We start from the raw sequence: 24,483 nt of genomic DNA, 5'->3' as shown, positions 1-24,483 counted from the left end.
GGGCTTGACCTGGGAGTCTGACAGGTGGCACAGCCAGTGTCTCTGCTGGCACTTTGTGTCTAGTGAGGGAGGAGGTCGTGCTCTGACTCATTCTCCTCATATAGAAAAATGTGGGGAAACATGAGGGTTGACGCAAGCATCAGTAATGCTTGGTCCTGCTGCTTGGGACAAAGTATTTGATTTCCTAGCGCTCTCCTCTGGAGCGGGGCAGGGGTGTGAGGCTGAACCCTGCCCCTGCAGAGGGGGACGGGCAGGTCCTGCCTGGGCTGTGCGGGTCAGGGCTCCCCTTGCTGTGCACTTCCAGGAGAGGGGAAGGCGAGCAATCTAAATGCACAAAATTTCAAATTATTCTCTAAAAGCCTTTCTTGCTACTGATGCCATGAACAGTAATGCCCCAAAGCAAAGGGATGTAAGTAATTTCTTGATTGTTTCTTTTGGCTGTGTGGTAACAACACAACTAAGAGCTGCCCCAGTAGTTTTAAAGAGAACTTCAATGTGTTATTATTCTTTCTTACTCAAAGAAAAACTCTCTCTTCTGCTGTCTTTTTCTTTGAAGAAATTAATTTGCCAGTCTGTGTAGCTCAGAGTGCACTTACTCTGCAAAGATGCTGCCATCTGCCATTTAGTTTCCTTTCTAAGCTGTGATCTTAGACATGTATTTCAGGGAAAAAGAAGCCAAGTGGTTGAGTTTATTTTCCCTTTGTGTGAACAACAATGGGAATAATTCCAGAGCCAGGCAGTAAGGCTGCCTGAAATGCCAACTGCAAATCACCTTTTCAGTGAGGCATTAATTCATTCTGTGAAAAATATGCACAAACTGGGTAAAAGAGCTCCATTTTTCAGTTCCTCCCCCATCTACTGGCTGGATCAATTAAGCTCCAAATAGCAAGTTATTGAGATTATTTATGTCAAATAATTTTTTTACTTTCCCTATCCCTTGTTCCTGATCATCTTCCCTCCCTCTCCACCCCTCGCTGTCCCAGCCGTCAGGAGCCGCTTGGTGGCTGAGAGGGACTGACAGTCCCTGCCTGTGGGCAGGGGGGTAAGAGCAGGAGGAAAGGCGTCACCTGGCCCCTCCTCGGCTGTTTGTGCCTTGCCTTTGGAGACAAGTGCTTCAGGAGCTGAGAAATACCAAGTGACATCAAGATGGAAAACATTTCTTTGTGTCTGCACCTGGGAAATCAGAGCCACAGTATGTGTGTGTAAGCTGGCATTGCCACAAAAATATCCATGCTTTTATTAGTTCTTTATGGTTATTTTTAGTCAGATCAGTTCCCAATCAAATTTGCCTCATAGTCAGACAAAAGCCTGGATCAGCACAACTAAGGGGCATCATGAGCCTTTAAAGTGAGAGGATGTGGCAAAAAAGGGCAGAGCAGTTTTCATGGCCACACTCCTGCCTTAAGTCATCATCAGAGCCCAGGGCTCCCCCGGTGCCCCAGAAAACTGTAGCCCCAAGATTTCATTATGCAAGAAGAAGACCAAGCAAACAGCTCCTTACTTCCTCTTGCAGCAATTGCAAATGAATAATAAACCAAGAAGCCTTTGTTTGCCCATTAAATATTTAGGTTTAAATTTTGGTGAAGACTGGAACGTTTTAGAAATCAATTCAAGCGCTTCTTGAGAATTTAAAAGATAACTCTCCCTTTTTTCTTTTTTTTTTTTTTTCCATTTGTTTTCACAATACCTAGTGATTCTTTCTATTCCCTGACTCTCCTCAGATCAGTTTAAACATGAACTGGAAACTTAATTGGATTTTAACAGAAATCTTGCTTGTGCATATAGCAGCTTTAAAGGGCATGAATAGTGTAGTATTTCAGAATGTGCTGCTGTTTGAAAGATTGATGTGATTTTCTGATTTTGATGTAAAATGAAAACATAGCGAGGCACTGTCACAAGCCTCTGAATCAGGCAGGTTCTTTTCAGAAGCTGAAGACAGCTCTTGGCTCAGGTAGGCTGTTCTCCCACATGTGCCTTTGCCAAAACAGTGTGTGTGTGTGTGTCACAGCTTTTTTGCTGTTTTTTTTTCTTCTCCAGCTGGTGTAACGAGGGATAGACTGCTCGTTTCTTGCCAAGAGTTGTATAATATTGTGGCAAAATTCAATCCCAAGCTGCAGTTTTGAAGGCAACATATCAATCACTTGTTGATCAGGCTCCTGCCCTTCTTGCATGAAGGGTCAAACCTCTGTCATCAGGCCAAACCTATTAACAAGTTTCATCCAAATGTTTTGAGAGTGATGAAATTTGGTATGTTTTTAGTCCAAATGTTGGTTAAAGTGTTCACTGTTAGGATGGTAAGAGCCAATATGCAGCTCATCCTTGTTTACTTCTCTACCTCAAACCTAAGTTGCTAAATCCCTCAGGTCAGCAAAAAATAATAATGCTTTGGGTTTGCCTGTGATTTTTTTTTCTCTCTAATACATCTAAACTAAAAGGAAATTATTTGGCTTTGCAAATTTACTCCCATGGTTGTGACTAAGTCATGTATTATCTTTTGAAACACATTTTGATTTGGGGATTTCCCAGGAGACTTTTAAAAATAACTTCTTGCATCTAAATGAAGTTATAATAATAAATAGATACAAAAATATAGATAGGAGAGTTTTCCAACTAAAGGTTGCATAGTTTTGCACTGAATTGATACCTGGGTCTTCCTCCTGTTGATGCTCGTCTCCAAAATAAACCTGATATGAATTGCACCTTCACTAGCTGACAAAATAGCAGAATGATCCACCTGATGGCTCTTGGGTCTTTGAGGCTGATTACACACATCTAGGAAAAACGTCACCCCATGAGAGCGGCATGTACACAGAACATAGTCATAGTAATCTAGAAAACTTCCAGTACAGAGAGCTTTAGAGGCAGAAACAGTTGGGGGAAGTCAACCATCTCTGTCATCTTTCAGCTTTAACTTCTTTATCTGTTATAAACACATTTTATTATAGGTACTGTGTTCATTCAATCCCACAGCAATCCAAGAAAGCCATAATGCTGGTGACTTAAAATTAGTGCACTGAAACTTATGATAATAAAAGCAATTTTAATATGGTGATACACTACCTTTTAAATACACTACTACAAATAGTCTCTGCCATGTCGCAGAAGAGAGAAGGATATTCAGTATTATATAATATATTTTAAATACTTCAGAATGACAGCAAGTATGAAACACACATGTAAGTAAATCAGTTTGCCATCAGCTATAAAACATGGCAAAATCCTCCAGAAAACAAGAAGTGTTTTTAAGAGTGATCTGACAAGCCAAGTAAGTAGGTTTGCTAATTTAGGTTGTCTGGAAGGAGTGTAGATGAGATTTTCAGCATCTTAGTGATATGACAACAGACAAAATCTACAAACATTCTTTAGGTGTCCTGTACTCTGTATATGGACCACAAAAAGGATTTTCTGCATCAAGCAATACCAGATTATTATCCTGTCTGACTGGAAACAACCTATGAACTATAGCTATCTCTGGCACATATGGAAGAAAAGCCATCAGATGGTATCATATATTAAAAAATGGTTTCTCAGTTGCCTTGGTCAAGAAGCTAAAACTTTAGACAGATCATCTTTAATTTGAGGAATGATGAAACCAGCAGTGACAAGAACAAAACTGCAAGTTTCTGAAAGCAGATATATTGAATCGAGAGGTGGGTCATTTGTCAGCCGCCCCTGTAGATAAAATGAAATGGAAGACCAAAAAGTCTGCTTTGTATCACAGAGCCAGAGACTGCAGCACAAGATTATGTATTCTAAGGCATCTACCTCTCTCTGTATACACCTCTAGAGACACCAAACTGGGTCTTAAATTTCTGCATGCTCCAGCATCTCAAGTTCTGGAGGGAGGGAGAGACTGCAGAGAGTTGTCTTTATACAGCTGTCATCTGTAGCCTCGAATGCCATCCATAAATTAGGCCCCTATCAAATAACAGTGCCCATAGGAGTACGCTGTTTGAAAACTGCCCTTCAGAGAGAACAGGCTACCTTCTGTAGGATGGATTATGCATTTTTCAGTCCTTGTAAAAAACCAGTCTGAAAAATAGGTACCAAAACAATTAAACCATCTCTGTTGGTGAATCTCCTTTAAGTCTCTGAAAACCTGCTGAGAGAAGTGAAGTTGCTTTTGTGGTATTTTTTAGATGTTTTTTAGCTGTAACTACCTAATACGTGGAGAAAAAGGATATAGCAGGGCATTTCAATTCTGCCTTTCTTCTCCATTTGACAGTTGATCTTGAGTGCCCACATAGCCTATTAAACTCATTTTGTTATAGCTCTACTATTGACATTTGAGATTAAATGCCAGGGAATGAAATAATAACTTTTTTTTAAGGACTGTGATTTTTGTTTCAATACAGCTTTGTCAGGACCACAAGACTAACAGCCTGCTGTAGTGTGTTGTTTCAGTCATTTCTTTCTACCTAGCAAAAATACCACTGATAAGCACAGCTACTGTCCCTTTGTTGCAAGGTTTATACAAAATTCGCAGGGTTCACTCAGTTGAACCCAATGGGTGCTGTGAATGCTTGGCACTGTCTTGGTGGTGTTTGCAACGCTCACTATCTCCTCCCATCTGCAGGATGACTCCTTTCTGAAAGCTGTGGTCAATCTTGGTGCTGCAGCACCACACTAAAGGATTTTTTTTTTCAGTGCTAAAATGCTGCTTTACACATGGCGTTCTCACCCCGCCAGTCCTCAGTCTGGAGAAGATGGAGCCAGTCACCTGGGAGGTTCCAGAGGCGGGAATCGCGGCCAGGCCGGTGGCCCTGCTGGGCACAGCCTGTGCGGAGGTTTGCTCCAGAGCAGCCGTGGCCCTGTGCCGCTGCTCTCGGCTCTGGGGCAGCATCCCAGCAGGTCTGTGTTGCAGCCGGGGAGCCTGGTTCTCTCATTTCCTACCAAAAATCCAGGAGAGTCCCTGGAAAGCTTGTACTGGATATGGCAGCTGTTGGCAAACTAAAGATGTACCACATGGATCACTATTTTTCGATATTTTCAGCTAGCAGAAGTTAAAACCTTGTCAACTCTATTTTTAACTATCTATAGGTACAATTTTTGATCCAGTCCATCCTAGAATTGCCTTTAAATGCTCAGTACTTTCACTTAAATTGTGATAGTAAAGGTCAGAGCTAAAGTAATTTGCAGGTATTATTATTAGTGAAGAATTCAGAGTGATTGCATGTCCAGTGTTAGTCTAACAGTCATTTAGAGCTCAACTCATCTAGATGAAAGAATTTTCATAGCAATTACTCCAGAGAAGACAAGAATTGCTGAATTTTATATCTTAAATCTGCTGCTGTGTAATCAGATGCTTTTGCAAACTTGATGAAACAAAGCATTTACAGAAAACAGCTTATTTCTATCATTATACCCAAGACTATCACTTTTCTAATTGGACTTGAATGGGTCTTATTCCAGAATAAGCTACACCTTTTATTGTTACCTGCTGCATAACAGACCACTGCAGCTTGCTTCTGCTTCACAGAATATGTCTGTCTCATTAGACTGAAGATACCAGAGAACACCATACCTGGCACTATTTGGTTCAGATGTGTCATTGCAATTCTCCCCTCCCTGCTCTTTCTTACTGTAAATTGTCCTTTACTTGCAAACTGGTCATGTAAAACCATCTTTAAAGCTCCCCATGAATGGCCATGTGTTTGATCTCATCTAAAGAGGAGTGGTGGATGAACTATTTAAATAATGATGGAAGCAACTGTAGCACGATAATTGTGCTAAGATTTCAAAAGTCAATAATTATTTTAGTTGCACAGGCTCAGGGTAGCATTAATGTGAATGCAGATAGCATTATATTTTAGTGTGCATTCTGAAATAAAATTTTCCAGTTCTGTGTCCCTCAAGTGGTAGGGCACACATACATATAAGTTAAACTTCTCTGTGTTTTTTCATGGCTTGGAACAATCCCAAACTTTCAAGGGCGATGAGTGGTAGAAGAGGTGCTCATGGGATATTTATATTAATTGTGATTGTATGCAGCCTAATAATATACCCTTTCCTCTCCTGCTTGATGGAAACTTTTTCTTGATGTCCACTGGATATCAGACAATTTAATGACTTGATGAGCAAGAACAAGGTGATTGCAGAAGTACTCTTAGATGCCTAAAACTGAGCATACAGCTCATTTTGGTGCTTTGCATTCTGTCTACATGGGGCATTTAATTATAGGCATCACATTTGGGAGGAATTCTTTACAGCTGGTGCCCGATAATGTCATCTGGGGTCTTCTTGCCCTGAACAGATGCCATCTTGTATTGAATGTCATCAGAAAGACTTTGCCTGAGGGTTTGCCTGAACAATGCAGTTGTTTGTATCCCAGTGCATAAGAAAAGACCTTCCAGGAGCAAACCTAGCCCAGGTGTCTATTGCTGAAGTCTGCTAGAAGGACCCAGAACTTGCTGGCAGCTTGAAGCGTGGTGCTTTCTCAGTGGCTAATGAAAGGGGTTTTGACCAGAGTGTGACTGTCCGTCCTGTTGCTTTTGTGAGGGCCACTGCAGTCTGCCTGGGCCTCCCAGTGTAAATAGCATGTACAGAACCAGTGTTGTCAGAGGTTACTTGAGGAGAGATTCTTCCTTTCTGCTACTTGTACTTCTCTCTGCTCCAAGATCCCATGCACATACTGATACGGTTTCCAGTTACGGTTTTGACATTTAAATCTATAAATGAGTTTCAGGCTGCTTCTTGTGCTACTGTGATTGCTGTCATCTCCATTTCTTCTCTAGTGGGATGGGTCTTGTGATGTTTGCCAGCTTTTTGTTGCTTAGCGTCTTCTTGAAGGGCACCCAAAATAGTATTAAATACTTCCGAAATGACTCCACAGTGTGTTTCTAGTTTGTTTCCCAGCCTGTTTTGTTTTTTGGTTTTTTTTTTTTTTTTTTGATACTTTGAATAGAACCTAGACCGATATGTAAGATACAGTCCTAAGAAACAGGTCTCTTTACTATGACTGCTGTGTTGTCTCACGGTAGGATGGTTAACTGCTGTACATCTGCAGCTTCCTACCAGGCCATATAGCAATGTCAGATCAGCAGCAACTGCATGGCCATGGACTCCAAACCTGAGAAATCCAGCATGTCTTCTGAGGAAAGGCTCATTTACTGATGTCATTTGAAAGTCCCACTGATGCCTGGCTGTCTCCTGTGCCTGGGCAATGCCTGTTTGTATCTCACAACATGCAATGCTTTATTTCTCTGATAAAGGTTATATGCTGTTTGACTGATTAATCGTTCAATGTTGACAGACTGGATTTAGCAGTGGCAGCTCTTGGTTTTAAGGAAGATGCAGCACATAAACTTTTAACTTTTCCTGTTTTGACATATGATGGGAATTTTATATTCCCTGTATACTCTATCATATCTAGTAAATACTGAAAGAAGTGGTGGCTAACTCAAAGAGGACTAGCGGTTTTCAACTCAATTGATTGTGCAGTAATTCCTGTTGCTACTTTCAAAATTCTTATTATTGCCTCTGTCCCGTCAGCACCCTAAGCCTCATCCATGCCCAGCATGTCTACTTATCACTTCTGTAACACCTTTTTTAGGAGCAAGATGCTGCATTCTTCTTTTGCTGGCACTATGGCAGGAGCTCAGCTTAACAACAAATGGTAGTAAGGAACTGGGGTGTGTTCAGATCGAGACTTTCATGCTCTCAAGCATTTTAATAGGAACACTATTTTTTTCAAGGTAAGGCCTTTAGAGTCTCTACTCTGCATTAGAAAAACAACTATATAAATAGCAAGCAGACTACAAGCCAAACAAAGTTTTAAAAATCCCATTGATGGATTTCTGTTTTGTGTTCTGTCATCTGTTATGCTTTACAAGCAGCGCAGAAGTGACCCATAAGTAGTCAAGATAAAGTCACTCACAGATTGTCCTAAAAGACAACTAAGCTGCAGCAGCCACTGCACACACAGCTCTGATGTGTCAGCTGCTACATCGAGTCTGCAGAGGGAAGAGAAATAATCTGTTTCTGAGGAAATGACTCTTTAAGGTGGACGGTGTCAATAGTGGAGATGCTGCGACACACCTAAGAGTAAACACATACAGTCCAATGTCACAGCTCATTAGATAGTTGCAATAGTTGTTGATTGGTGCAACTTTAATATTTTCAGGCTTTAGATAAAGATTTGCGTCTTCTTTATTGGGGATATCGCTTGAAGTGATGGGAAAATTAATGATCAGAATTCTGGTATGAATGGAACCTCGAAAATCACACTAATTTAGATTTGAACATATTTAGATGTGAAAAGGTTGTTTTAATTTTTAAAATTAAGCATCTTAAAAGCTTTGAAATACTTATTAAATATATCATTTTTCATTTCTTATCATGACTAGAGATATAAGCACTGAATAACTGGAGAAAGGGTGCCCATTTACTTAAGATTTACAGCTCTCTATTGCAGTCTCAGAAACTAAGATGCTCATCTGAGATCCAAACCTTTAAATATTTACTTTTGTCTTCTAACGTATATGGAGGTTCCCTTGAAAATACCAGATGGCATAAACTGCATAATTCATGCTGAATTCCCTGTACAAAGAACAGTAATCTAGAATTGTCAGACTAGAATCCCTGTTCTTCATGATAAATATGCTGCATAGTTATTATTATAATATCATACAGTTAAGTTATTAAAATAAAAATGAAACTTGTGTGTTATCTGCCATTTTCAAATTGTGGTTTTGATGGACAATATGAAAACAGGAATAGTGACAGCAGAGTTTTATATTTCTCCTGTTTCACTGACCTTCATCCTTCTTTCTATCTTTTCCACTCAAGTATCAAAAGATACAGTGTAATAAAGGATCACAGGAAGCACATCTGACAAAACTATCTCCTAAGTCTTGTTGAATAAAACATTCAGTGGAAATGCTTCTTTAGTGCCAGCAGGTTATCATTAAAAGTGTAATGGTTTTAAAGAAAGCTTGAACACCCCTCTGACAAATTACAGTTCCAGATTTTAAAATTAAGATTTGAGACAAAGATGCCGCTGAAATTATCAAAAGAAACGTACCCAGCAGTTGCCTAATGTACATGCTCATGGTGATAGTGTTTGTCTGCTAGAAAACCACCCGCATCCATGATCTAGCACTGACGATGCTGGCACATGTTACGTAAAGTAGAAGCCCTGATCATACTGTCAGTCGCACAACCAGGGTTCTTGCCCTTGTCTTTTATACAAGTCTCCCTTTCAAATTTCTGTAGCAGAGTTGGGGGGCCCAGTTTGTCTGAGCTCTGAATTAACAGTTGTTTCCATTGGCTTGAAAAAATAATCAGGAAAAAAACAGCCTATGAAAGCTGTTTTGTTTTGCTGCTTTGTTTTCAGTAGTAACCATACTAAACATACTGGAGTCTTATATTTTAGCTATGCTATTCTGAACAAAATTCTTAAAACTGCAAATGCGGAGTATAAATTCCAGGTAATTATTTGGACATATCTGCACATGCTTCCCACAAAAGGCTTTTCCATACCAGGTTTGAAAAACCATGGGCATGGTATAGCTGAAGTTGAGTTCTGCTGTGACCTAGTCAGTGTGTTTGCACAACTTTTCAGGCATTCTCCAGCCTCCCCAAAGCCACACCGCCAGGGAACATTGTCTCCTTCAACCTCTGAAGCCATCAGAAGAGCCTGTTCTTTATGGGTAGTAATGAATGCAGAATCCTTTTTCTGTGTGGTTTGCAATACGTAAAATTGCTTTAAATTGCTATTAGTAGTTTTTCCAAATTGAATTGAGGAATACAGATTTTTTTAATGCCATATCCAGTTGCTTAAAATGCATGACTACTAATATGGGCTCCTTGCCATTACTTATTGCTCAGGCAGCATTCCAGGAGGATCAAGGTCACTGGCATGAGAATGAAGGTTTCCCCATCACTCATTTTACATTTCTCTTGGAAAAGTTATGTTTCTTGGAATAATTTTTCCTCAACTTTTCAAAAAGGGATATCACTAAAACTTGGAAATTTGAATGTAGATTTCAAAGATCTATGTTTAAAAATGTGAAATCAAGTTCAGTCATCAGGGAATACTGATCAAAAGTGTCTTTTGTTTGGTTTCTTGAAAACACAGCTTCAAGGTGAAATAAACAGAACATTACTTAAGTTGATAGATACAGTTTTAGATTTAGAATTATTTTAAAACTTCAAAAGAAAATGCCTCATTTTACTCTTAAAAGCTCTGCTATCAGGTAATTATCTAAAACTTGGTCTATTTCTTATTCAGATACATTTCCAGTCTCATTATCCTTATGCAGGCACAACTCCCATTGGAATAATCTTGAACTTTGCTTCTGTGACTAGTATGGGTTCAGATGAGATGCTGAGATTTCCAGGAGGCTTGTTTTTACACTTCTTATGCTTTGCTGTATCTTCCATTCAACTCCTCCTTTATTGTGGCAAAACTACTGCCCAGTTTTCTTTTGTTCAAAAAAATCTATTCATTCTTTTTCAAGAGAACAAAAATATGGGGTAGGGGTGTGGGGAGGAAACCTCTGTATCAAAGGAAATGTATATTTTTGTCTGAGGGAATACTTCCTTTTAAAAGTTCCTTGAAAAACTGCAATAGAATAAAACCTGAGATGCATTCTGTATGGACTGCGGTGTATAAATATCTGTATTTTGATCCAATTTGTTTTAAGCAAGTCCGTTAGCAAGAATGTAATTCGTTTGACTTTTACATTGGTATAAAACAGCAGGTGAATTAACTAGATGCTGAGTATATTTAAATTATAATTTCTCCTGGCAGTAGGTCATACAGTGAAATAATTTTTTCCAGAGATCCCTCTCCCTGTCTTCTAACAACCTGCTGTTGTTGCCACTGTTGTCGTCAGAAAGTTCTTGCAGACTAAAATATACTAAAAAAGCAGACATCAGCCAAGAAATAGATGCAAAAGCTGCTACAATAAATGCTCCCTGTGATGGAGTGGCCCCTACACACAGGATCTCGAGGATTTAACAGACTTCACCTAGTGCATCAGTTGTCCCTGGGAAAACTCATTAGAGAAAATAAAACAACCCCTGTGCACTGAGTGAATGAATTCAAATATGTGAGAACAGACAAAAGTGTATAGTTGTGAGAATACAGCTTCATTTTTAATGTCATCCTTGCATGGAAGATGAGCTTGGAAAAGAAATTTCTTAAGACTCTTGGATATAAATCATGTATTCAATACGTATTGTTTTTACAGCACATTGCTTTTTTCGTGTAAGACACCTGCAGTGCTCCAAGGACAATAATTAATTGGTTATCTGTCAAGCCTATCCCACAGGACCTAATCATCTTGCGTTTTGCTAACGTTCCCTTCTTCTCCAAAGGTGCTTTTTCTTTGAAATTATATAAATTATTACCATAATTAATTTCAACTTGGAGATTTGTTTGCAAGCTGCCCTTAGGCTTCTTTCTCAGGCCTTGCTGGTGTTGCGTGCCTGAAACCATGTCTGTTCTTTTGTCTGCTGTATAATATTGTCTCACAAAAAGTGTTGCCTCTCCATATAAACTGAGTCTTACTTAGAAAATTCATTAATTAGATCCCATTGTCCTTCCTACCTTGCATATTCTCCTCTCCACTTATAGTTTTAGGTAATTTGCTTTGCTTCGCTTTTTTTTTTTTTTTTAATCAGTCTGTGAGCTTTTTAAGTTCAGAGATATAAGTTGATTTAATAGGATCTCATTTGATAAGATGCCGGCAGGTAGTACAGGACATAAATAGTAGAAATAATTGTCCAAAAGTGCTTATTAATGCAAATATATCTCCAGTACTTATTTAGAGCATTTTATTTCATTTTTTCTGTTTTGATCTAAATGTTCTCTTTGTATTAGACTCTTGCTCATCCAGGCTGTGAAGCTAACACTGAAAGTTCTGCTGCTGCCCAGGGGCCAAGGGGAGAGATGTGTCACCAGCTAAAAGTCAAGCTGATTGCTTTTAGTTGCTATGAGCTACTAATTTGATGAACCTCCACATAAGACAGGTGTAATAGGACGTTTGTTTAATATTCCCTAGCTCCCAGATGTCCTTGCCAATGTCAAACAGAGCACTGATATTTCTGTCATCAAGTTCTAGTTTAGAATCTCAAACTTCAGGTAGTTTGAAACAAACAATTTTGTGAACTTTATGATAATCGTTAAAGAGAAAAGAAGTTCTACCCTCTCCAGAACATTAATGACAGACCAGATGACACATCTTCCATACAAGAAGCCAAGGCATTTCAACAGAAGTGAAATTGAGCTTTTCAGAGCAGACTATCCAATCACCTCACGTAGCAAGAAAATCACTCTGCTGAGTGATTTTATAATGTGGAATGCTTTTGGAGTGCTATTGCAAACTTCATATCATCCTCAAGCACAAACGACCCTACGCTTGCTACAGAAATGACCCTATTGGGGACAGCTGTGCAAGTGACAAATCTGCAAATAGATTGCCAAATAAAGTAGCACAAATTCTGTGCAGTAGCTGTGCTTTTTAAACCTTTCAATTTTGCGAAATACACGTCTCTAATGATGCTTGTGTTGTTATTCCAATAATAGATTACATCAAATCACTTCAGGATTTTAAAGCTCGTCTGGAAAAGCATCAGAAAATGTAATCTGTCATGCGCTTGCAGTCAGCTGTAGTGAGTGAGTTTACAGGCATTTCCTCCTTCTACAATCTTTTGGATCACTTTTACCATCTGGTCATGAATTTGGGAATATTCTACACTCTTCCAACAACTGTGCTGTCAGTGTTTGCTATCTCTGTCAAAAAAGGATAGAATAATGTTCATTTTTCTCAAGAATCAAAATTGGAGTCCACCTTCATCAAATTGCAACGGTATTGCACCTCAAACCGATCAGAACTCTGCTGGAACAAAATTCAGTGAGCAACCCTTGCCAGGTGTTCTTCCCAAGCCACTGGGGACCTGTTTCTTTTAAACCTTCTGATAAAGAAATCATGGCATTTCAGCATACAACATCATTTAAACTCCAAGCTTGAGATGTAACTTTTCATATTTTAAAAATCTTTGTCTTCTCCTTCAGGGCCAGGCGGTTTTGAAGGACTGAGAGAAAGGCTATGTGGCTATGTAGATAATTCTTTTTAGTTTCTAACTTGCTAGTATGAAAGTGTCATTGCTTTTCAGGATATAAAACTGCCCTTGTTTCTTGGTGAAGGCTGCGAAGTTGGAGACCGATGGAACTGTGGAGTATGTTATTTAGTCTTTCTGACAGACCTGGACTCCCTCTGTTTCCCCTTGGTGACCCGTCACCACCAGGTGGCTGCAATGCAGAGCGTGGGCAGGGAAAGCTGAGTGCCAGCTCTTTTGCTCTAAGCAATTGAAGTTGTGTCTGCCAGTTGACTTGCCCTCACTGTGACCTGCCTTATTCCTCTGATTCTGTCTGAGGAAAATGGGTCTAAATTCTGCATGTGTTATCTAAAGCACTTTGAATGTTTGTTTGACATTATCATTGGAGCCTTACTTATCAGCTGTTTTTAATCCTCTGCAAACATGGTTTAATGGAAAGCATAGGGAAGAGAACAAAGTAATCTAAATCTCCATGTGGATTTGCATCAGTGCTGTAGAATGGGCAAGGACAAATCCCCCAAAGCTGTGGATCCCCAATTACAGGACTTGTCTTGTGCGTTCTGGAGCAGCAGGAGCTGTCAGGTCTGCCGCTGTGCCCTGCATTGCCCTCTCGCAGAGCAGAAATTGCCTTTGCTTTCAGCCCCTCCTATAGTTTCCTTCCTAAAGGGGTCCTCACCCCCTGTGACTCAGAAGCATGGTGGGTAGAATGACTTGTTCTGCTCTTCTCCTCGCTCCCAGGCTGTGATCTCCTGTGCCGTGGTTGGAAAGCACCAGCTAAATAGATGTGTGTGTGGGGAAGGGAGAGGGTGTTCCCTGACATTGGCTTTTTTGAGATTTCCTATCACTAAAGCGTGACAGACACTTCATTATTTAGAAAGACTGTTAATTTTATGTTGCAGAGTAGTAATGTAAAATGCCTATGCAGATATTCTTATATGGTTACGGTATTGTCTGGTAGTTGGGGACTTTGTAAAGACGGAACTTGTGATTTTATGAAACTGTTATATCGTGACTGGTTTGATCTGGATGCGATCCGTGATACGCTGTTAGGGCAGCGTGGTGCCTCGAAGCGGGACTGAGGGCTGGCTGAGGAGGAGGTGGAATAGCTGCTGGGGCACGCTCTTCAAAACATGGGTGCGGGGATGTGAAAATTCAACCTCTAAAGATTTCCTGCAGAGCTCGAGGCAGTTATATCCTTTAACTGGAGTACCAGCAAGCCTAAATTTCACTGATTGTTTAGTATTCCAACATTTGTTTTGGAACACTGCTTTATTGGTTTATTATATAGGGTGCCTTTACATGTTCTTTTTCTATAGAAGGAGTTTCAAAATTTCCTTTTACATTACCTGATTTAAATTAAACAGCAGAACTATAGCATGCTGTAGCCATCTTTTAACCCAAAACACAGCACTATGGTAGTGTATTATTATTTTTTGTTAACTTGATAGTTTAGTAAGTACCAAATGGAAAATGTTAGCAAATAAAATACCCTAAAGCAGAACTCAATTATGTGCAATATGTTTTTCCTGCTCCTTTAAACAATTTTATCTTTATATTCTAATGTAATAAGATTAGCCTTGACCTCTCACTTCAAAATGTTGTTGTATCAGAAATAGCAAATATAGTGTTCTTATATACACACTGTAATTGCAATTAGACTTGGTCTCATGCTGCCTTGTTTCACTGAAGTCATTGAGGTTATGTGGTCAAGCGAGAGCAAAATGTACTTCTTCCATTTAGACTAAAATGGCAAATTACAGCTCTGAATGTTTCTGGGAACATAGTGAAAGTCTCAATAAAATTGAGTTATAATATATGCATTGAGCTGAAATAGGAAACTTTGAGCGCTCAGGAATTTTACAGAAAATTTCACCTACTAGTGTTGAAATTTTGGGCCTGTTCCTTCATTGCATCTTCATCACCTCATTACATCTCATTACAGAACTTGAGATCTGGTACTGCATCTCATACAAGAAGAAAGCAGTTTTTGTCTAATGGCCGAAGTAAAAGACTGTTGGATTAATTTTAGCCAAACAGAATTTTAAAAGAAAAATAGCTGAAGAGAGTAAAATTATTTTTGTAAGATTGTTTCTTATTGAACACAGATATGGGCTGAAGTTAACGTTTTATAATAAAATACCAGAACAGTGACATCATCATCATAATTTAAACTAAAAATGAAGAGGGTTGTGATTTACACAATTCTCAGTACATGTTTATCTGCATTAGATGAGCACACAAGACTTGACTTTTGATGTTACTCTCTTTACTCTCTGATGTCGCACATCGAAAAAAATGGAAGATTATATTTTCAGATTCTAACACCCTATCCAAGTATGAAAAGTCACCTACAGGTACATTTTTAAGACCAGCTTCTAGGGTATCTGATACCTTTTTTTTTTTCCCCAGAAGTACAGACCACCATTAGCAGTTGTGATTTATTAGGCACTCCAAAGAAGGGACCAGTTTCTTAAACCCACTAGACCTACCTGTCCTGAGTCAGAGCCGGATCTTAGACTATTGCTGAAGTTTTAATTCACTGAAGTAGATGCTGCATCATGCCCTGGGGCAGTGGAGACAATATCCTTATGATAAAGTGAAGAAGGCTTAGAAAGCCTCTAGGAAGTGGTGCTTGGCAGTGGTCTGGAGCTGGTAGCCTCCAAGGGACAGAGCGGTCTGGGGTGAATGTGGGTATAGCAAGTGAGGGTTCCCTCCAGTGGTGAGAAGAGGATTTTGTGCAGATCTCAGAAACTCAAGTGTATTTGGTCTAAGGTGTAACTTATGGTAAAACATACTGAGATATGAAGATGGATTGGTGGTGGTGTGCCAAAAGTTACTGGCATAAATGTTGATGCTCAATAGAAAGGCATGTTTATCTCTTCTTCTTCACGAGTTTAGTTCTGTGTAGGAAAATATATATCTAATTTAAATATCAGCGGAGTATTTATGCAGATATTAATATTATGCATAGAAAAAACTTGGACAGATCATATGCTCTGACTCACCCCTCCCACACTGTGGGACCTTTCAGTGAGTGAGTGGGTGTGTGGTATTGCCCCATGATTTGTATATACAAAAAGTGGAACATGGTGCCCTTTGGCTCTGACTGCTTTCTCCTTCACTCTCAGAAGCTGTGTGGGCCTTTCTAAATGCATGCTAGAGAAACACAGGTTTACAACGACAACTGATTTTTTTCCAGAGGATCATAGAGCAAATAAATTTCCCAGCCACAGCTCTGCTTTTCACCTCACAGAGAGCAAATGTAGGCTGGTTAAATGGATCAAAGGGAAAAAGTAGCTTGACCACAAGAAAAATAAGTTCTATAATTGTTTGGATCAAGAGGAGCTTAGGGACATCTGCTTGGATGAAAATAGAATGGCATTCACAGCAGAGACAGGAAATCTGATCTAACACGGCTAAAACAACTCAGGAGCCTCAGAGGTGTGAAGTTAGAGGCAAACGTGAACAGCTTGAGCTGTGGAGGGCCGGTGTTTGTGTGCCGGGGGGCCATGTTCATTCCCAGGCAGGTAGAGAGGCCAGACTGCTATAGTTATATTTCCTGCAAACAGCAGCCTTCCTGTGAAACCCTGCTCTATGCAGCCAAATTCTGTGTTTCTCTGGCTGGATTTCTTAGCTGACCCTTCTACCCAGCAGTCGGATCTGGCAGGCTCACAGCTCAGATCAGGCTCCCGGACTGATTTGTTGGCCATCGTTAGTTGAAATGAATGTGAATTGTGAGGACACGCGAAGCAACAACGATAAAACCAGACACATCCTCCTACACATTAGAAATGCAGGAAATCATGGGTTAAAGTTGCAGCTTTCAGGGAAAACCTTTACCTTCTTTCAGGTGCATGAGCACTGTTGATGATATGAGGAAAAAACAAAAGTCAGTTACAATGCCCATAATACCAAGTATGCCCTTTATGTCCCTCTCCTCCCCATCCTAAAGCTTGTATCTTTTCCTACAAGTGCTCAGGTTTAACTCTCCAATAGGATTCTCGTGGCAGACAGAGATCGATGCAGTTGCCTCTTGCGGTTGCTTGTAAACAAGTTGTATTGGTCACAGGACAGCGGCAGGTGAGCGGGGTGGTTATGTGTCTGGTGAGTTATATTCCCCGTTTGTGACCTCGTGGGAGGACCACAGCCACCTGGAACAAATTAGAGCAAATGACTTTATCGTGTTCAAGAGAAGGGGCAGAAAATCAGGGCCCACCCGGCACACAGAAATGCTCACTTTTTAGAAGGTCTGTGATATTACAGCAGGTTTTTTTTTTTCTGAATTAAGCTGCAGAAACTGATCTTGACCTCACTTTCCAGACCTTGGACAAAATGAAACTGAAGCAGTTGACAGCTACATATTAAATGACAACATTGCGCAATAATTTATTAGTTAATTTTGCCTGCTTGTCGTCGACTGTCCTTGTACCGTAGGGCTATTTGTGCTTTCTTGTCATCTGCATTTTCCATTTAATTGTTATAAACACGCTAATACTGTTCTATATATTGCTCTAGTCATATAAAATTTAGACTTTGTTTTCGTGAAGCTGTTAATTAGTTTTCTATCCATGTTTTTAGTGGGCCTGCAGGAAAGCATGGTTCTTGGTTTGATTTATTATGAAGTAAGATTCCTGAGGGCTGGATTCAGTAATACAATGCATTTGTCTTAAGTACTGCAAAGGCTCATGGCAAAGCCCTGAAAATTAATTTTTTGAGAGACAGCAGTTGTGAAGCTGTATGTAGGTTTTAGCCATCCAGAACAGGGAGGATTTTTTTTTAGAATGGTGTCTAAATTATAGATTATAGACTTGTTCATTTTAACAGGCTGATATCAAGTGTTTAAAGCCCTAAATGTAGACTCTGTATGTAGAAGAAAAGTGGAAGATGTTTATGGGACCAAGTAAGAATATATTCCTGAATTAAAAATAAAATCCCATCAAGGGAGATTGATTAGAATTTAAGATCTCTCCAACAGAACTGGAAATAAAACCAGAACTAGAATGTGGCATTAACTAGAAATAGTTTAATGCTGTGATTCTGTGCTGACTACATACAAAATAAGAGGGGCATTGCTGTCAAAAAGTGAGAGAGAACGACAACAAAAATGAGTCACTATGGCATTGCCGTGAATTGGGGAGGGCCGGGCCGAGGGACCACTGCTCCCACCACAGGGGAGGAAGGCCCTGACAGCCAATCCGGTGGCAGCTTTGTGTCTGCCTGCCAGTCAGAACGCCTCTCTGTGAAATCTGCTTTGTCCATTGGCCAGCGCGGAGGAAGGCGGGCCTTGGCGGGTGCTGGTGGCAGCGCCATGGCGGGCGCGCAGGGAGGTGCTGGTGCGTGACCAGCGCAGCCAACTCCACCTCACTGGGTTTAACTACATCATAGAGGTTTATAAAGTTGCTCAGGTGTGAAATAATTTCCAGATTTGCAACACAAGTTTAGGAATGAATACAAGGCTTGGGGTCCTTGGAGTTATTAGCCAGAGAAGCTGATGTCCTGTGAGACTGGTTGATTCTATGTTTGAGTAAGGCCTAGCTGTAATAATTATGAAAAGTAAACAGAGAAAGTGTTACGGATAATATTATGCAGAACACAATGAAGGAACCTAACTTATGTTTCTGATTTGCAATACAACAGGGAATATATCAAAGGATCATCTTTTTGCTTCTTTGGAACAAAGTCTGGGTGTTCAGCATGTGTATTGTTTATATTCTAAATAAGTCCTTAAAATGTTAACATTGAAGTCGATTTGCTGGAACAGAATAGAGATATGTTCGGTTCATTGGAAGACTTAACAATATTCAGTGATAACAAAGCTGAAAACTAATTTAAGTAGACTTATTAAACATGAGAGAACTAATCCGTGTTTCAAAATATATTTGCTTGGGTTTGAGGGAACTTTTGTGATTGAAAGAAGGTGAAAAAGAGGCTTAAAAGAATTATATGGCAGTGAGACTTCAGAAAGACAATAGGAATTTAATTCTATAAATCCTGTAGGAGTTAGAGGGCAGGACTTCAGCTGATGAAAAGTTTTTCTTGCCCCATTGAAGTCATTATCTTGTATTTACAGTGGAAGTCTGAATATTTGTATTTTCAAATTGCGTTCGTAGATCAAAAATCCTCTCTGACTGGCAACATGTGCTCAGGGGTGCACAGAAACGCTGGTTTTATTGCGGTGCTGCTGCTGGGGAGCCCTGGGCTGCAGCCGGGGCTGTGCGGAGCCAGCACTGGGGAGCTGGTGAGCTGGTTGACCACAGTGCCATTTTAAGGTAAAGAAGACTTAGATTATTCAGAAGAAATGGTGCAACGCTTTCAGTTCATGAATTTATGTGCAAGAAAACATCCTTCCCTATTTTCAACCCCTGCTGAGCTCGTCAGCCCCAGCACAGCAAGTCTGCAGCCAGATGTGCAGAGACATTGGCCAGGCATGTCTAGAAAGCCTCTTGCTGCTCCACAGGTGTAACAACGATATGTTGGGCTTCCTGCACACGTGGGTGTGGGTGTGGGTGTGTGCTTGCTTAAGGCCTCAGAAAAGCCTGTGACAACCCTTCAGCTTGTTGACAAGTTAGTGTTGTGTGGCCTGCATTTTGAAATGGATCTCTGTGGCTGTCTCTGTTTCTCCTCCGAACCTGCGGACTAATATATATGAAACAAATGAGCATTTAAGATCAAAAGTAAACCAAATTAATGTGTAGACTTCCTTGCTACAGGGACTTTGTAACTAAGGTGAGACACCCCTTTTGCTTCTGTGTCACTTTTTAAAATGAGATGGATACCATATAAGAGTTGACATTTAGCAATATATTATTGGCTAAAGTATTAGTGAGTTTGCTCCCTCTTGTCTTAATAATTTTGGGGTGCTAACTGCTAGCAAATTCCCCTTTTTTAGTAGGGGTCACTGTACTTTTAATGTTATAAAAATATGTGAGTTGTAGCATTATATGGGATTACATATAAATACTAAAACCTGACATTTTAGTTTGGCTAAAAAGTAATTAAATGTGAAATTCATCAATATATATCATCCTAGTTGTGCCTGTAGTGTGTAGAATCAACAGTTTATATGATTAATTTAGTCTTTCTGTTTGTGCAGTATCAATAATTAGATCGTGGTTTCTTAACAATGTTCATGTTTACATGCCAAAATGTCCTCGGCTTTTATCGCAAAGAAGGACCACAAATTTTTTTAAAATAGGCAGTTCTTATTTATGCCTGTTCACATTAGTAAAACAGTAGAGATTTCCTTATTCATTGGATAAGTTTGCAAGTGTTTCTAGAAGAGGTTTGTGTAAGACTTTACCATTCTATTTCTATGAATTCTCATACATTGGATTTTGTAATTTGTTTTCTGTTTATGCCAACAAAACTTAAGTACCTGAATATGTTAAAATGAAAATGCTGAGGAGTCTGGAGAAAATGAAGTAGGTGATTTAGAATCTAAAATAAAGAGCTGGTACTTTTTTGTGCAATTCAACAAAAAAGAGCAATAAATATAATACTGGAGTAATACTGAAGACCAAGCATTTATTTAGTCATCTCCTAATTAATATTAAAAGTGAAAAAATTCTGGAGACATAATACAGAAACCATGAATTGAAAAAAGGAGGAGTTACTTTAACTATTACAAATCTGACAGAGTATTGCATGCATTTTTGAGATTGATTATAAATTCTCTGAGTACAAGGGTGATTCTACTGCAGTCTCTCCCTTGTCTAGTGACTTTCCGTCTCTTTAGGAGAGTATGTTGTTGTATTATTTTCTTGTGCAATTTACCACTTGGTCATTGACACAACCCTGATAACCTGAACAACTTCACAGTATGGTACCAGTAACAATATATGTAACAGTTGCAGAAGTAGAATTAATTGTGTGGCTTTTGTTCTTGTGTTTTGTTTTGTTTTGTTTTTTAATTAGGAATCCTTAACAAAATAAGAGATTAAAGAAAAAAAGGCTGTTTGAACCTAGGCCCTGAAATATAGGTTATTACAGACAGAGGATTTCTTTTTTTTTTTTTTTTTGGAGAGGGTCCACGTTACAGTGGATCTTGCAGTGGTGCTTGACAACACCTTGAAAATGATCTGCTGGCACATTTTTGATCTGAAACTGTGCTGACTTATATGTAGACCTACAAGTGGCTCCGCTTGTGGGATTTTACCCTGTTTTTAAACCAAACCTCTTCTATCCAGTTTATGCATTTCGAATGGAGTCCTGAGACACAATGATCACCGGCGTTCTGCTTTTCCTATGAACATCATCTGAAGGACACTGAGGAGGAGGACACTTCAGTGATAGGACGCCTTTCATTTCCTCAGGCCCCACTTTATATAGGAAAATATGAAGCATCAGGTGAGTCTGACTGACTAGTCTATTATCAGACAGATACATCACAATTAGGAAGCCGAGAACAAATGCACTGTTTCCTGGTCAATGAAGCATGAGATTAAAGGCTGATGTCCAAATGTGAGAATCCAATTAGCAAGTGACTTATGTTTATGGTACAAAAGTAAAATACTGCTGTTTATATTACATATTCTAGCACAGTGTGGTTCCTACCCACATAAATTGCAGAATAATTTATTATGAGTAATTAAATACGTATCTGGAATAACAATATATGGTGTTATAAAGAAATGGCATATGAGAAATGCAGTACAGAAGTAGTGCTTTTTCTTCTGCTTCATGTTGTTCTCCACACTGAACAATATATACAAGGCCTTTAGTGGCATAGGGTATTATGGATACTGACTGCAATTCTGCATCTTCTGGTAAGTTTGAGGATAAACTGACTCAGTAGTTTACACATAGTTACACAGTGAATAAAGGCCGATAACAGGAAAGTCTATTTGTATAAAGAATGTAGGGTACAAGAAGCATGTTCTTGAAAAGATGTTTGCAGTATCAGACCACTGTATTTTACAATGGTGACCAGTTCTCCACAGCCTAACAGTTATTTGGATCTTCCTGTGGTTTCCTAGAACTAAGGCAAATAAAGGGGAAATTGTACTGTTTCTCTGTGATAAGTTCCTTGAGGAATAAACCTGTGAAGCTTAAAGGTTGCTTTATTAGTCAGATGTGGTCCTGTAAAAATCTCAGAAGATTTTGGTGGGGGAAAGACTTGAAGGTTATAGACTAATTTAGAGAGAGGTTTATTTCACAGGTCATTTATTTGGATTATTGGGATTTTACAAAAGTAGTCTAGGGAAATCAATAAATTTATTTAAAGTGAGTAAATGTGTATGGTTTTATGATTTTTCTCACTTTATTGGGTAATGCACCTTTCTGATTTCCTCTTGTTGACACCCCTGAATGTATTTATAACTCATTAGCATCATGTCTATGCAGGCCAGTATCTGAACATGTATGGCCATTGCCTGCATGTAATAATAAATGACCATGGATAGTTATAATGATAATGTGTTGTCAGTTGTAGTGACTAGAGACCCCTTTTTGGATGACCATGAAGAAATACAGCTGTTGGAAGGTAGCTGGATTGCCCAACTATCCATCTTAGTAGAAACATGAGGCATATATTATGAGGTACACCTGTGTGTAAGAGAGGGGAAAACTGAGAACATATGCTGGTCTTTCAAACAGTGTAGACAATGTGCATTTATATGTACTTAAGTGTAGGTCCATAAAGCTGACCTAGACAACAACAACAACAAAGTCAACCAGATGTGACTCGGAAGTCCTGTATGCCAAGTAAACCATACCGAGTAACTGCTTTTATTACTTCGAACACACTACCTTGTTAAATGTGATTATAGAGATCTTAAATCCACATTGGTTCAGGGTAGTGTGAAGAGAGGTCTGCCTAAAATGAACAAGTAAATATATCTCATGTTAGTAGAATCTACATCACCTAAGCTTCACCTTGTGATTCCTTTTATCACAGCTGCCTTCATTGTACAATTGTATAATTAAAATGTTCCTAATTAACACTTTATAAGAAGGGCCTTTGAATGAAGCTGTTGAGAAATTTGGATGAGAAAATAATATAATTTTATGGTTTCATTGTTCTTAGCAATGCTTGCTTCATCCTCACAAGCTCTCTCTGTGTGCGGTCAGTTCCCTTTGTTGCAAGACTCTGTTCTCGTCTTGTCATGACATCTGCTCACAGTCTGTTATGGGTGTCACCGCAGTGTCATTCTTCCAGAAGCTGCCAAAGTCTATTATTCTGGGGGAAAACTTTCCTTTTTAAAAATCCAGTTCAGAAGGAGTAAACATGAAAGTGAGAATTACCGATCATAGTCTTTTTTGGTGAGTTCTGTTTTGACAGACTCCCTGGATTTATAGCATAGAACAGACCTGCGTTAGAGAGCATGTGGTTACTGTGACCTCTCCTGACACTGTTGTTAGCTGTTTTCCAGTATTGCTGCAAAATTTTACAGTGAACGAGCACCTCCTAAAAGTATTCATAGTGTCATTTATAGACGCCAGAGTACTGTTGGTTCCATAAAGCTGGCAAAGACCAAGCTCCATTTCTTTCTCTTCTGTTCCTTTCCCGCTGAAATTGCATTTCCTGCAATTAGGAGCACAAAACTTTCTAGGAAAGATTTAAGATTTCATTATAAGTTTTATACTACTTCAAGTCTTCCTGTTATAATTTAAGAAAGTATACTCAAGATTGAGAAAGTGATTCAGATAAGGTGTCAGATGGGAATGAAATACAAAAGTTTTGGCTCTGAACTCACGGAGGAGAGTGTCGATGCCTATGGATAGTCCCTTTTCTACTGCTGGTACCACTTGTACTATTCACTACGGCTTATGAAAAAGCATAATACAGAGAATGATCTGATTATTTTTTAACCTAGTCTGTCTTTTCCTTCTTTATCAATGGTACTTCACGTTTTCAAAACCATCCTGCTTAAGCTTCAACTGCAGTTTCTAAAATTCCCTGTATATAATTTCTTCTGCTAATTTGTGCATCAAAAGCAGATTGTTTTATGTCTTTGGATATAAGCTACATGGATATATGTCTGTACAGAAATTTTCATGAACTTCTCCTTAAGAGGAAGACAAATTAAAAAAAGATTGGGTAGGGAGCACAAAACCATAGGGAACACAGAGGACAGACTTCCTTGACTTAACCACCCAAAGTATAGAATTATTTGCAAAATAATATTTTAAAATTATTATTTTTTTTCCCCCAGAGATTCAGTTTGTTGTTCCAAAACACCTAGTGTTGTAGTATCTATGGTGGAGTCCATTTTCTTAATTTCCTAAGATCTCTGCTGTATCTTGAGATATAGAAAAAAAATCAGTGGCTTTTCAAATTTATATTCTCTCTTTTTATTGAATAAATCATCCTGACAGGAGAGGAAATAGCTATCTCCCTGCTGTGGATATGAAAGATAAACTCATCTTTGTACTGAACCTCTAGATCTCATGCATGTTATTGTAATAGACTTTGTTACA

The 24,483-nt window shown here is 39.2% G+C and overlaps 1 protein-coding gene across 4 annotated transcripts in view; it reads right to left on the bottom strand.

Annotated features, from left to right (window-relative positions):
• Positions 1 to 24,483, bottom strand: part of B3GALT1 (beta-1,3-galactosyltransferase 1) — a 193,308-nt gene that overhangs the window by 15,724 nt on the left and 153,101 nt on the right. The window contains exon 4 of one of the 4 annotated variants that reach the window (XR_011739987.1): positions 3,044 to 17,216. The exons of the other annotated variants lie outside the window; for them this stretch is intronic. The gene's annotated coding sequence lies outside the window, so the exon portion shown is untranslated. Of the gene's footprint in view, positions 1 to 3,043; positions 17,217 to 24,483 lie in introns of those variants that run through there. 4 annotated transcript variants of the gene reach the window in all.

Source organism: Patagioenas fasciata, chromosome 7, assembly GCF_037038585.1.
Source record: "Patagioenas fasciata isolate bPatFas1 chromosome 7, bPatFas1.hap1, whole genome shotgun sequence".
NCBI lineage: Eukaryota > Metazoa > Chordata > Aves > Columbiformes > Columbidae > Patagioenas > Patagioenas fasciata.
This window is presented reverse-complemented; position numbering and strand designations above follow the sequence as displayed.